Source organism: Mus caroli, unplaced genomic scaffold (genome assembly GCF_978045245.1).
Source record: "Mus caroli unplaced genomic scaffold, Mus_caroli_1 scaffold_9, whole genome shotgun sequence".
Taxonomy (NCBI): Eukaryota; Metazoa; Chordata; class Mammalia; order Rodentia; family Muridae; genus Mus; species Mus caroli.
Window position 1 is genome coordinate 63,661,456 of NW_028227264.1, and position 6,278 is coordinate 63,667,733.

The following is a 6,278-nucleotide window of genomic DNA, read 5'->3' on the forward strand; positions in this document are numbered from 1 at the left end:
AAAGACACATTTTGTCTGTTGGAAAGGTGATCAGGTTCGTTGCCAAAGAAGACCTTGTGACATAAGGCTAGAAAATGATATCCCTGAGGCAGGAGAGTGGAGGTGTAGCACTGCCTCTGCCAGTTAAAAGCAAACTATATGGGCTTAAATATTCAGACACATGGAAAGGAAAAGTTATGTATACTACACAATAGCTACTTATACCAGTAGCAGTAGTAATGTGCTCAAATGATGCAACTTAATCTGGAACTGCAGCTGCTATTACCGTCAGTCCCTCTGCTTATGTTTAGCTTCACACCGTGTATTTCTCCATTAATTGAAAATCTGCCCCTTGCGTAGAGCTTGCTGAATGGAGATACATTAGCAGTCACCATAGCAACATCTTTTGTGGCTTCATAACATCATGAATAATCTCTGAATATCCTCCAGGTATGTGGTACCATTTTTAATTTACTTTTTTTTTTCCTGGATATAGCACTACTTATGGCTTCCATTGGTCCTTTCCCATGTCAAAGAACTCTTCCCACATTACATGGAACTACATGGGATTCAGAGAGGTTTGGGTTTATCCACTGTTGTTAAACAATCAAAACTTGTAAGAGCAAACATACAATGTGTGTGAGGACTCACTGTGCTCCCAGAGGCAATGGTCTCAATATCAAAATATCATCAGGCTTCCCCCAGTCCTTACTTAGACCAGCAAACCCTAGTGAAACACTGGGTTTCCTGTAGTAAAGATCAGCTCAGAATTACTATTAAGAAGCTGTCAAAAATGTCTTGCTAACTTCCTCTGTCTCACTATATATTAATCTCTAGTGAAAGTTCACAGATTCCTTTGCAGAAGACTGAGAAAAAAAATATTTTTTGTGGCATTCTGGAGTTGTCCTCCCATGTAACCTGCTTTTCACTCAAGTTGTTCTGACTCTGGAAACTGAGTCCGTATGGCCAGTATGAAAACGGTTGGCTCTTGCCTGGTGTCCTCATTAGAGTGACACTGTCTTTAAACATTGCAGTGGCAAGTCCTGACACTCTGCCATGATGTCTAAGGGAGACAGGGCGACCTGGGAGTCTAATTTCTTCCTTAAAATAATCCAACATTTGTTTGCTTACCCAAAATGCTTCATTGTTGGAGCATATAATATGGCATGAGCTCCAAGCAGGTACAGCAGAACCCCATGTCCCTTTTAAGGAAGGCTGACAGGCAGAATACCATGATGAACAAGAATATAGTAGGGATAGGGGTAGGGGTAGGGCACCTGGAAACCAATCCAGTTCTGGAGAATTTATGGCCTCATATCCAGGGGGATATGGGCTTTCTGTTCATGAAGGAGGAATTTACTGCAATATGATATGCCTTCCAATAAGGTACAGGCTACTGCCACTGCCCATGCTGGTGCCATTTCCAGTGTAATGCCACTCTGCCAGCTCAGAAACACTGGTCTAAAGTCTGAGGAGACTTCTTTCTTCCAGCAGTCAGGCATCATAACTAAAATTCCCAGAGGTGAAATCAAAATTGAAATTTGAGTGATGACTAGCTGATTCAAACTGGAGACAAAGTAGGAGTTAGTGAAGCCACACCACAGAAGAGGTTGAATATCTCTCCCTTCTCTTTTGGGCTGATCATCCAACAGGTGTTTGGCAATACCAGCATTTATTACCTTGAAATTTGACATTACAGAGAAGATTCTACACTCTGGGTTGTTGTCCAAAATGTTGCTTGTGTTTGTCTACAGAGTGGTCACCCAACCATTGCCTCAGTTCCACACTCAATTGTCAATGGAAACAAGCAGATCCTGGCTTTGTCTGTGGTAGACTAACTACACCTTGTCAATTGCTGAAAAGGTCAAGCCCTTCTTTGCTGAGCCATCTGCATTTGTGATTACTACCCCTGTGGCTGTTGCCACAACTGCTGCTCCTGAAGAGTGAGTGTAAGCTGATGAGGATAAGGGATTTGGCCTCTTTGACTAATCCCTTCAAAGGAGAGAGAGAGAGAGAGAGAGAGAATATGTATGTGTGTGTGTCTGCGATTTATTAGAATGGGTTACAGAGGATGTGGTATAGCTAATCCAAAAATGTATACCTATGAAGAGAAGTTCCAAAACTCCAGTAGTTGTTCACTCCATGAGGCTGGATGTCTTAGCTGGCCTTCAGTATATGCTGGAATCCTGAGGAAGTAGGCTGTAATGCCAGTGAAGGAAAGGACTTGTTCCAGAGGGCAAGAGCAAGCAGATGAAGAGAGAGATGAAGAGAGAGCCTCCCATTTTCTGTGATCTTCATGCAGGGTGCCAGCAGAAGGTGTGACTCAGATTGCAGCTGGGTCTTCTTACTTCAAAAGGTCTGGATTAAAAGTTTATCTTCTCACCTTAAAAATCCAGATGTAATTAAAAAAAATATTCCTCATGGGTGTGCCCAGTTCCATTTCAGATGCAGTGAGGTTGACAACCAAGAATAGCCATCACTAGAAAAACAATTAACTCCACAAAGCTGAAGGTATTCTTGAATCATATTTCCTACTTTAATTGTGGTAGAGTTCAGTCGTGACCCACCTTGCATTTTGAGGTTGAGTACGGCCATTTCGTTTCTGCTGCCCTCATATCCAATTACAATTAGATTTGCTAATTCAAGATCTGTAGCTTCCACTGTAAATTTTGAGTTGGAGACAAATTGAATCACACATATGCTCAAGAATGTTGGGGCTCCCCACAAAAAGTAATGTCTCATGGACTTTGGTGAAGCATCTTGAGCCTCTCCAAATTGGGCAAAAAAGATTAATGTGACTTCTCTACTTCAGCAATACAGTCCACCTAAGCTTCTGAGCCTCTGCCTCAAATCAGATTTGGCATTTTCAGTTCCTGTGGTCATTTGAATAAGCTTGGTGCAGGGGAAGTGGCACTGTTAGGAGGTGTGGTCTTGTTAGAGTAGGTACAGCCATATTGGAGGAGCTCTGAGATCTTAAGCTTATTCCCAGGGTGAAGAGAGTTTCCTGGCTGCCTTCAGACCAAGATGTAGAACTCTCATCTCCTTCTCCAAAACCATGTCTGCCTGCACACTGCCTTGCTTCCTGCCACGATGATAATGGACTGAACTTCTGAAACTGTCAGCCAGCCCCAATTAAATGTTGGCCTTTTTAAGAGTTGTGTGGTCATAGTGTCTCCTCACAGCAATAAAACCCAGTCTAAGACAGGTCATCTCTTATGGTTCTATGTTGTAGCCCGATAACCGAAGAAGCCAACTGCAGTTTCTATGATTCTGCACTGTAGCACTTGGTGCATAATGGTTGTAGGCACTTTAGGAATTCATTCTATTTCAGCTTCATACTCTTTCTACCATTCCCACCCATAGTAGTACTTCTCCTAGGCGTCCTCCAGCTCCAGTCTGCATACACTAGAAAATACATGTACATTCCTTTGGGACTATAACCTTCCTCCTATTGGCTACAATTTTCTCAACCCACCTTTAGGTATTTTTTATTTATGTTCTCATGTGTACATGTGTGTGTGTGCATGTGCCGTGCACACAGATGCATACATGTTATGGTGGTGTGGAGGTGAAAGGACAGTGTCAGACTTCTGTCTTCACCTTCTACACTGAAACTCCTTTTCTCATCATTCATCTCTAAATATGAAAAGCTAATTGGCCAGTGTGAGATTGTAGACATCTTTTTTTCCTATCTCTCCAGAAGAGCACAAAGTGGTTTGTTTCCATAACCAGCTTTATGTGGGTTTGGGAGACTTGAACTGAGGACCTTGAACATTCAGGTCATGCACTTTATCCATAGAGCCATCTCTCAAGCGTATATTCGGACCCCTGTGTTTATCTTTAGGTAGTTGTGCTAGGATTCGTGTATAGTTATACATATAAAATGAGATAACCGGGTGGCTTCTGCATTTTTATTGCATCACATTCACATCTGGGAAGCCACTATTATTTCCTTAATCTATTCATTTAGTCCCATTAGCTGAGGTAGAAAACCAGTCTCTGCCAGGAGGTGATTTATATGGATTGGGGGACTTCACTTCATACCTGCAGCTTGTGGGGAGTGCTCTGCATATCATTACAGATTTCAAAACATCTCTCTTCCCCATTCAGTGCCCTCATTGTACCACAAGGCAATCTGTTATATCTAGAATAAATATGCATTACAACTCAACAATCCATTGGAATAGTGAGATCTGGCTTTCTTGTGTGTGTGTGTGTGTGTGTGTGTGTGTGTGTGTGTGTGTGTGTGTGTGTGTGCATGTGCACACATGCACTTGCACATGCATCTGTGTGTCATATAATCTCAGTCCTACCTTTATAAGAAGTGTTTCTGTTGGAGCAATACAGACACTTGTGGGTCATTGCTATAAGCATGCTATGTCAGAAACACAGGCGCACTTGTGCCTTTCCATAAAATTAGAATTCCTAAAGGTAAACGCACAAGCCACCTTTAATTTTGTTGACCTTAATATAATGGGCTACCGTAAATTCAATACTGATATTGATAGTCATTCACAGCCATAATTCCTCCTTTCCCTGTCATAATGATATGAAACTCTCAATATATATAATGTTATAGGTTAAAAATTGACTAAGAAAGGGTAAAAATATGTGTGGTGTTTCCAGATGCTTCACTGAAATCAGAGTAGAGACCTGAAGGGAATGCAAAAAGTCTCGGTGGGGGACCAGATAAGAAGCTTTATGGACGCCAGACACAGGGTCATCAAAAGCAGATCCTGATAGCAGGTAGTTTCCAGGGTCACTTTGAAGTGCGCTGTGTGTCAAGGACAAGGGCCTTGGAGTAATGTGGATTAGTGCCAAGCAAAAGAAACTTGTCCTTTGTGGTGGCAATTTTCCTGAATAAGACTCCTGAGAAGTGGCACCCCAAAACACATCTCTGTTTTGGGGTGCTATTTCTCTTTCAGTCTCATGAAAATAACACATGTGTTTGACAAGCTTACTGACATTGTATTACTGACATGAAATTGATATGCCTATATGACCAAGTGTCTTAATTTAATTTGATAAGTTCATAAGTGCTGGTATTTTGTGTAGAAAGTGATTTGGGGTGGGAAGTATCTTTTTCTCATAGTTTGGGATGGACGAATAAGCATTGGTTATGTACACTAAAATCGTGCAAAATAAGTCTGGCATAGAGTTTGCACTCAAGATCAAACCACATAATATTTTAAAGATTAGATTCCATTCTGAAAGTTACTGTCCTACCTGATATGAAACAATGTAAGATATGGTGTAGACTAACAACTATAGTACTGCACACAGTTATCGACATGAGAATTCTCCAAGTTTATCTTTATATTTGTCACATCTATTTTTAATGATCCAATGAGACTGAAAGACGTTAAAAATAAAGCTTAGGGACATTTCAATCCAGGATTTAAAAATTTATTTGACCATTCAGTGACCTATCAGTAATGCTAGACTCAAGAAGCTTAGTGCACAACAGGGAGTTAGAGGAGAAGAAATGTTTGTAAGATGGTAGTAGACTCAAGAAAAACATTTATTGAAAAACTTTCCTGTAGTCCCAGTGTTCGAAAGTCCGAGAGTCCTTGGAACAAGATGGGTAGCTAGATTAGTCTTATCAGTGAGTGCTTGGTTCAATTGAGAGACCCTGTCTCAATGAGTAAAGTAGAAACTGATTGAGGAGGACTCTAAGCATCACCCTCATACCTTTACACATATGTGCACATGGGTCCATGTACATGCTTGCTTGCACATACCACACATGTATATATCCAGAGAGGCAGGGGTAGGAGGATTGCTTGGTTATACTGAAAGTTCCTAGGTGAGGTGAGTTGTCGCTCTCTGATTGCTTAAGCCCATGTGTCTGATTGATGACCCTGGATGTATTCTTCCTAGGCAAGAGGTTAATATTTGGAGCATGTCACTGTCATAATCTTTCTAGGAAGCATATTTTTTTAAAAACAGAAACAATTGTAAATCATACAATACTGATTCATTTGACAATGTGTGAATAGATCTGATAGATTTTCTTGTTTCACTGAAGCTTGCTAAGCATGATGAGGAAAATTAGTTGTTGACATTTTGCATATCTCTATTGCAAGCTACCTGTTGAAAGAGTCTTCTGGCATTTGATTTTCAGCAAATTATTCTGCTTCTGTTTCTTCTTTCTACAACATGGATGCATTTGCTTCACAAGAATCGTTCAGCAAGCAGATCATTGGTAAGTGAGACCTAGCACAATACTGGCTCTAAATAAGCTCATAGAATGGTCAGTTCTTTCCAGTTCTGTTTCTTTTAGCTGCTTCAAAACATAT

At 40.8% G+C, this 6,278-nt stretch overlaps 1 pseudogene; it reads left to right on the plus strand.

Moving 5' to 3' along the window:
• Positions 1-1,038: 1,038 nt before the first annotated feature.
• LOC110302696 (large ribosomal subunit protein uL10 pseudogene) lies at positions 1,039-1,926 on the plus strand (annotated as a pseudogene).
• The last annotated feature ends 4,352 nt before the right edge of the window (positions 1,927-6,278 follow it).